Source organism: Hesperophylax consimilis, unplaced genomic scaffold (assembly GCF_061612785.1).
Source record: "Hesperophylax consimilis isolate HC1 unplaced genomic scaffold, BYU_Hcon_1.0 scaffold_229, whole genome shotgun sequence".
NCBI classification, from domain to species: Eukaryota; Metazoa; Arthropoda; class Insecta; order Trichoptera; family Limnephilidae; genus Hesperophylax; species Hesperophylax consimilis.
Window position 1 is genome coordinate 30,001 of NW_028301428.1, and position 8,765 is coordinate 38,765.

The 8,765-nt window shown below is 42.6% G+C and overlaps 2 non-coding genes across 2 annotated transcripts; both read left to right on the forward strand.

The window, feature by feature from the left end:
• The first annotated feature begins 6,297 nt into the window (after positions 1-6,297).
• LOC149408534 (small subunit ribosomal RNA) lies at positions 6,298-8,237 on the forward strand. Its single transcript, XR_016305529.1, has one exon. It is a non-coding gene; the product is annotated as a small subunit ribosomal RNA (ribosomal RNA).
• A 329-nt stretch (positions 8,238-8,566) lies between these two features.
• LOC149408535 (5.8S ribosomal RNA) lies at positions 8,567-8,728 on the forward strand. The gene has a single exon (XR_016305527.1). It is a non-coding gene; the product is annotated as a 5.8S ribosomal RNA (ribosomal RNA).
• The last annotated feature ends 37 nt before the right edge of the window (positions 8,729-8,765 follow it).

Consider the following 8,765-nt stretch of genomic DNA (forward strand, 5'->3'; position numbering starts at 1 on the left):
CTATAGGACACAAAAAATAAAAATCTATTTTTTTATCTACCGCATTCAAAAAGCACGTAGCTCTCGTGAGTTTATAAATAAATTAGTGCGGCTCGCTCTACTATATAGAAGACGTCATTGTTATGACGTCCTCGAGAGTGAGACTCTGGTACAAAAAAAAAATAATTGGGCCAGTATATCATTATTAGATAAGTGATCGTTTATTAGTTGAAAAAAATATTTAAGCAAAGCAATACCTCTACTTGTCTCTAGGGAGTGGTAATTGGTCATGCCTAATATATAAATCGATGGGTAAAGCCAAGGGTAACGTCCATAGAGCCGCGAGAATAAAAAAACCTTAAAAAAAATTTATGGACTCTTTCAATGCGTAAAGTGTATGTTAATTCATGTGGAGCGAGCCCAGATGATAACCGCAACAGAAGCGGTACATGATTACCAGAATGCCCATAAAGAATGTTTCATTACAGTTTCAGTTAAATTTAAAAGCAGTTTCCGAGTTGTTGCTCTGAAGGGGTACTGTCAGTACCTAAAACAGGGCAAGAAAGTGGTGGTTCTCCTCCAGAATGTTATTTTTTTTTTTTAACCGAATTTTCGAAAAAAAAAAGACGATGGAGACGTGTCCCGTATTCTGGTTAGGTTAGGGGTTAGTGACCGGATAAATCGTCAAAATCAAAATTCAACAAACCTTTAAACGGCGATGTGAGGTCATGAAAAGTGATGAAACAAAAACTAGGTTGAATAGGTTACGAGTATAAGTATTTAACCCAATTTTTGTTTCATCACTTTTAATGACTTCATATCACTTTTTCAATGTGTGTTCTGTTGTCATTGTGGTGATTTATCATGCAACCTGATTGCATTTATCGATTTTCTTTTAATTTTAATTAATTTATTTATTTATTTATTTCATCGACACTCGTGGCGGTTTTCGATAAACTTAGTGTGGCTTTCTTCAGTCGCCCTATGTATTATGATTATATATAAAATTTATGATCAATATGGTTCCATGCTAACTCAACACGGTGACTGTTCAACACACTTTTAAAAAGTGATATAGAATCATTAAAAACGATGATTTGTTTAAACCTAACCTAACCTAACCTTACCTAACCTAACCTAACCTAACCCAACCTAACCTAACCTGACCTAACCTAACCTACTTAACCCAGTAAAAAAAAGTTTTTGTTTCATCACTTTCCATGACTTTACATAACTTTTTAAATATGTGATGAATTATCATTTTGATGATTTATCCGGTCGCCGATCAATATAATATAGAAACCCAACTTACGACTTGTAGTATGATATCGAAAAAAGAAATCAATTCACAAACCTTTCTTCTTTTTTTTCGTCTTTTGATGAGTTCAAAACATTGTAGACGATAGATGGCGTAGCGGTTTCGGGGAAAATTAGGTTTTTTGTTATTATTCTTCTTATGCTGTGTACCTAAGTGTCATATTTATGTGTGAATAAAAATTATAAATAATAATAATAGTAATTATTTATTTTTTGGAATAACTTTACTGAGTAAAACCTAATATTGTAATATTTAATTATCGAAGATAATATTAGCGAATTCTAAAAGAAAATCTGAAAGAGAAAAATCACCAAAATAATAAAAAAAAAAAATCAGTCCTAGATGTGACCGTATCCTTTTCTGATTTTTCTGTTTCAGATTTTCGTTTAGAAATCGGTAATATTGTCTTCGATAATTAATAAATTAAATAAATCATTTTCGTCAGGAGGTGAGGGAATGCAATTCAGAGCGGCGGGCGCGGGTAAAGCGCGGGAGTAACTGGGACGCACTTAACGGCCCTCAACGTGTTTTCAAAATTTTCTTATTTAAAAATAAAATATTTATTTTTTTTAAATTTCAGAATCGAACTCATAACGTCATTCTTAGTGTAGAATAATAAATTTAGCCGCGGTTCGGTGCAGCGGGGCCGGCGATGAGTGGGATCTGATATCGAGTAGCGGCCGCGGGTGGACGGCGGGAGTAACTGCGACGCACCCGATGACGCCATTTGCCCCGGGCACGGTGTGATTTAAAAGAAAAAAAAACTTTTTTTTTGACGTATTTTATTTCAGAATCTAATTCGGAACGCCATTCTTAGTGTAGAATATTAAATTTAAAGGTTTCGAGAGCATTGGGACCGGAGCTGACAAGATCTCATTTCGGATGATAGCCGCGGGTAAACGGCGGGAGTAAACGGGCCGCACTTAATGGCCCTCAATGTGAAATTGTAATTTATTTATTTTTATAGATTTTTATTTCGGAATCGAATTCGGAACGTCATTCTTGCAGCGTAGAATAAAAAATTTAAATGTTACGGGAGCATTGGGACCGGAGCGGAGCTGAGAGGATCTCATTTCGGGTGGTAGCCGCGGGTAAACGGCGGGAGTAAACGGGCCGCACTTAATGGCCCTCAGTGTGAAAATGTTTATTTTTTAGTTTTCTTATCATGTATGTATGTATGTATGTATGTATGTATGTATGTATGTATGTATGTATGTATGTATGTATAATTTAACATTTCGATAGTGAGAAGACGTGAGCGACGAGGGTAAATTTATTTTTTCGAGACCGAGCGTGAGCAGTCGGGCAGACGGCCGGAGATGAGGCGACGCGGCTCGCGCTACTGCGGCCGGTTCCGCGAGAGGCCCGACCGCCCGGGCGTCCGTCTGAGCGCAGTCGAGGAGTCGGAGCGGGCGCATCGCGGTCTGTAATAGTCGGTGAATTTGTTTTATTCGAATCCCTTTTAAAATCGTTTTCTTACTATGTATGTATGTATGTATGTATGTATGTATGTATGTATGTATGTATGTATGTATGTATAATTTAACATTTCGATAGTGAGAAGACGTGAGCGACGAGGGTAAATTTATTTTTTCGAGACCGAGCGTGAGCAGTCGGGCAGACGGCCGGAGATGAGGCGACGCGGCTCGCGCTACTGCGGCCGGTTCCGCGAGAGGCCCGACCGCCCGGGCGTCCGTCTGAGCGCAGTCGAGGAGTCGGAGCGGGCGCATCGCGGTCTGTAATAGTCGGTGAATTTGTTTTATTCGAATCCCTTTTAAAATCGTTTTCTTACTATGTATGTATGTATGTATGTATGTATGTATGTATGTATGTATGTATGTATAATTTAACATTTCGATAGTGAGAAGACGTGAGCGACGAGGGTAAATTTATTTTTTCGAGACCGAGCGTGAGCAGTCGGGCAGACGGCCGGAGATGAGGCGACGCGGCTCGCGCTACTGCGGCCGGTTCCGCGAGAGGCCCGACCGCCCGGGCGTCCGTCTGAGCGCAGTCGAGGAGTCGGAGCGGGCGCATCGCGGTCTGTAATAGTCGGTGAATTTGTTTTATTCGAATCCCTTTTAAAATCGTTTTCTTACTATGTATGTATGTATGTATGTATGTATGTATGTATGTATGTATGTATGTATGTATGTATGTATGTATGTATGTATGTATGTATGTATAATTTAACATTTCGATAGTGAGAAGACGTGAGCGACGAGGGTAAATTTATTTTTTCGAGACCGAGCGTGAGCAGTCGGGCAGACGGCCGGAGATGAGGCGACGCGGCTCGCGCTACTGCGGCCGGTTCCGCGAGAGGCCCGACCGCCCGGGCGTCCGTCTGAGCGCAGTCGAGGAGTCGGAGCGGGCGCATCGCGGTCTGTAATAGTCGGTGAATTTGTTTTATTCGAATCCCTTTTAAAATCGTTTTCTTACTATGTATGTATGTATGTATGTATGTATGTATGTACTTATGTATAAATATACAAAAATCTCTTCACTTTATATGTTTTGTTATGATTTTTTTTTTCTCCTATTTACATATGTTTTAAAAGTAAAATTTTATTATTATTTTTTTACACTTCACAGACGAGTGTTTTTGGACTCTTGTAGAGGTAAAAATGTTAATTTTTAATTGAATATATTTTTAAAAAATGTACGTGTAAATATGAATTTATTTGATTTAATTTCAATGTCGTCTATTAAGTTTTTTTTTTTTTTTTAACTCAACAGAATAAATGATATAATATAACAATTCTAAAATGTTGCCTAGTCTTGTGGGTGCCGGGTGAATTTACTTTATGTATCAGGTTAGGTTAGGTTAGGTTAGGTTAGGTTAGGTTAGGTTAGGTTAGGTTAGGTTAGGTTAGGTTAGGTTAGGTTAGGTTAGGTTAGGTTAGGTTAGGTTAGGTTAGGTTAGGTTAGGTTAGGTTAGGTTGGGTTAGGTTGGGTTAGTGTAGGTTAGGTTAGGTTAGGTTAGGTTAGGTTAGGTTAGGTTAGGTTAGGTTAGGTTAGGTTAGGTTAGGTTAGGTTAGGTTAGGTTAGGTTAGGTTAGGTTAGGTTTGGTTAGGTTAGGTTAGGTTAGGTTAGGTTAGGTTAGGTTAGGTTAGGTTAGGTTAGGTTAAGTTAGGTTTGGTTAGGTTAGGTTAGGTTAGGTTTGGTTAGGTTAGGTTAGGTTAGGTTGGGTTAGGTTAGGTTAGGTTAGGTTAGGTTAGGTTAGGTTAGGTTAGGTTAGGTTAGGTTAGGTTAGGTTAGGTTAGGTTAGGTTAGGTTAGGTTAGGTCAGGTCAGGTTAGGTGCGATTACAATTTTTGCAAATAGATAAATTGACAAAAATTTTTGCCATTAAAATTTATGCCAATAAAATTTTCTGCCAATAAAATTTGATGCCAATAAAATTTGATGCCAATAAAATTTTCTGCCAATATAATTTTATGCCAATAAAATTTTAGGCCAATAAAATTTTCTGCCAATAAAATTTGATGCCAATAAAATCTTCTGCCAATATAATTTTATGCCAATAAAAATTTTTTGCCAATACTTATTAGCAAAAAATTGATCTTTGTCAATGGAATTTAAATTTAAAAAAGTAAAATAAATACAAAACAATACAAGAACAACACGTCAACTCAACAGAGATCAAATGGGAAAATAATTCACCGACTCCAGATATTTTCATATCGGAGGGTTCGGCTCGGTAGAACTCCTAACGGGGCCTATAAATAAATCCTACAGATCCCTCAACATAAACATTTAAAAAAATCTTTTGTTATCCTACATGTATTCAAAATGACCGACTTTTGCATCTTTATATATAAATTTTTTGATAGATCTAATACGCCTAAATTTTTAATAAGAGAGCTAGGTATAATGCCGGTAGCCGAAATAACGAATGGTAATATTTTTATAGTCTGAGAATGCCAAATTCTTTTTTTCTCATTTCCTAAATCTGTGTATTTTCTTATTTTTTCACTAACAGATTTTTGAATATTACAGGAATTCGGAATAGCGACATCGATGATATAAGTTATTTTTAAAAATTTTGTCATGTAAAACTATATCGGTTCTATTATGACTAATCGCTCGATCTGTTAGTTATATATTTAGTTAGTTATGTTAGTTATTTATTATTATTATTATTATATCTATGTTAAGTTTTTATTTTTATTTGAAATATGTTCTTATTGTGTAAATTTGAAATAACTACGTACCTCTGTATTAAGTTTTTTTAAACTCACCGGGAACGGTCGGTCGGTATCATCGATTAAATGAAATAATTTAAAATTTCCAAAATGCGAATACGAAAGTAAGTGACGAGAGTAAATTTATTTACCGAGACCGAGCGCCTTGTGCCCGGTTTCGCGAGCCGCCCGAGGCCCGACGGCCCGGCCGCCTGCGCGCCTTCGAGGGGTCGGAGCGGGCGCATCGCGCTCGGCGCCGTCCCGAGCGAGAACGCGACCCGGCACAGCTTTGTGCCCGCCGAGTGTGGCGGGCTCTCGATGCACGGCGTTCGCAAACTGCGGCGGCCTATCGGTCGTGTCGGCGGTGTTATTTGCGAGAAACTACGTGACGCCCGCTTCTGCGCGGCGTTCGCGCTCATGTTTTGACTCTGGAGTTCCGCGCGAGCAGAATTTTCAAAAGCAAAGGCGGAGGATTTTATCCCCGTCTCACTGTTGCCTCGCCAAAGGCGTGCGCTTTCGGTGTACACGTTTTACGAATGGGAATTATAAATCGGACGATAGCGTCGTCGCGGGTGCGGTCTCTCTCTCTCGGGCGGGAGCCGTCCTACGCGCGCTTTCTTCGTTTGAAGCAAAAATTTTCCCGCGGAGCTTTCGTCTAGCGACGGTCGCCGAGCGGGAGAATATAGCGGTACGCATAATGAGCGTGACTCGTGCGGGTGACTCCGTCGCGTGTTCTTTAACGCCGTGTTGTCCGCGCCCTCTACGCGAGGGCGGGCCTCTGTCGTTCGGAGGATTAAAAACCCTCCGACGGTGGTGCAGCTCCCTGGTTGATCCTGCCAGTAATCATATGCTTGTCTCAAAGACTAAGCCATGCAAGTCTCAGTAAAAGCCGAATTAAGGTGAAACCGCGAATGGCTCAATATATCAGTTTTGGTTCCTTAGATCGTACACGGTTACTTGGATAACTGTGGCAATTCTAGAGCTAATACATGCAAACGAGGTTCTGACCGGTAACGGGAGGAATGCTTTTATTAGATCAAAAACCAATCGGCGGCGGGGTTCGCGCCCCGTCCGTCGCCATTCGAGATGACTCTAGATAACTTTGAGCTGATCGCACGGTCTAGCACCGGCGACGCATCTTTCAAATGTCTGCCTTATCAACTGTCGATGGTAGTTTATGCGACTACCATGGTTGTCACGGGTAACGGGGAATCAGGGTTCGATTCCGGAGAGGGAGCCTGAGAAACGGCTACCACATCCACGGAAGGCAGCAGGCGCGCAAATTACCCACTCCCGGCACGGGGAGGTAGTGACGAAAAATAACGATACGGGACTCGTCCGAGGCCTCGTGATCGGAATGATTACACTTTAAATCCTTTAATGAGGATCCATTGGAGGGCAAGTCTGGTGCCAGCAGCCGCGGTAATTCCAGCTCCAATAGCATATACTAAAGTTGTTGCGGTTAAAAAGCTCGTAGTTGAAATTGTGTCCTGCGGTGTCGGTCTACCGAATGCGGTACGACAGGCACGTCTGCGGGGCTTCTCGCCGGTGCGTCCACCGCCGGCGTGTGTCGGTCGGCCTCACGGTCGGCCGCGCACCGAGGCGGGCCGTCGCGGCTGTTTACTTTGAACAAATTAGAGTGCTCAAAGCGGGCTAACACTTGCCTGAATATTGTACGCATGGAATAATAGAATAGGACCTCGGTTCTGTTTTGTTGGCTTTCTGATACCAGAGGTAATGATTAATAGGGACGACTGGGGGCATTCGTATTGAGACGTTAGAGGTGAAATTCTTGGATCGTCGCAAGACGGACTAAAGCGAAAGCATTTGCCAAAGGTGTTTTCATTAATCAAGAACGAAAGTTAGAGGTTCGAAGGCGATTAGATACCGCTGTAGTTCTAACCATAAATGATGCCAGCCAGCGATCCGCCGAAGTTTCATAATTTTAACCCGGTGGGCAGCTCCCGGGAAACCAAAGCTTTCGGGCTCCGGGGGGAGTATGGTTGCAAAGCTGAAACTTAAAGGAATTGACGGAAGGGCACCACCAGGAGTGGAGCCTGCGGCTTAATTCGACTCAACACGGGAAAACTCACCAGGCCCGGACACTGGAAGGATTGACGGATTAACAGCTCTTTCTCGATTCGGTGGGTGGTGGTGCATGGCCGCTCTTAGTTGGTGGAGCGATTTGTCAGGTTAATTCCGGTAACGAACGTAACTCTAGCCTATTAAATAGACGTGCAACCGGTATCACGAGGGTCCGTGTGCGCGCGGCTTCGGCGTTCGCGCGTCGGGGTCGTGCGTTTCGCGGTCTTCACTACCGGCGTACAATGAAAATCTTCTTAGAGGGACCGGCGGTATATATAGCCGCACGAGATTGAGCAATAGCAGGTCTGTGATGCCCTTAGATGTCCTGGGCCGCACGCGCGCTACACTGAAGGGATCAGCGTGTCCTCCTTGGCCTAACGGCCCGGGTAACCCGATGAAACCCCTTCGTGATAGGGATTGGGGTTTGCAATTCTCCCCCATGAACGAGGAATTCCTAGTAAAAGCGAGTCACCAGCTCGCGTTGATTGCGTCCCTGCCCTTTGTACACACCGCCCGTCGCTACTACCGATGGATGATTTGGTGAGGTCTTCGGACTGGTGCGCGGAAGCTCTCACGGGCATCCGACGCGTCGGAAAGTTTGACCGAATTTGATCATTTAGAGGAAGTAAAAGTCGTAACAAGGTTTCCGTAGGTGAACCTGCGGAAGGATCATTTCCTGTGTTTAATGTTTGTGCTTTCCATGATATGAAATATTATTATGAAACAAAACATATTATACATATAAACCATAATCGAACGAATGCTAAATTACTGCGTCGGAGATCGCCCTAGGGCGCCGATGCGAACCGAGAACCGCCGGCGTCGAGCGGAGGAGGGCTCCGTCCTCTATCCGCTCGTCCGGTGAAATTTTACCCGTCGCCGTGAAGGCGGCGGTACAAAATTAATCTTTTTGTCGAATGGAATTATAAACATTTCGAAAACGCAAACCAAATTGTAAAAACCGAAAACTAAAACGTATCTATTTATGTTTGTTTTATCATTATTACCCTGAACGGCGGATCACTCGGCTCGTGGGTCGATGAAGAACGCAGCTAAATGCGCGTCAGAGTGTGAACTGCAGGACACATGAGCATCGACATTTCGAACGCACATTGCGGTCCGAGCAAGACGTAGTTTGTCGACGGACCACTCCTGTTTGAGGGTCGCGCACACAATGCGACCAGACTGTTCTCTCGCCCCCGT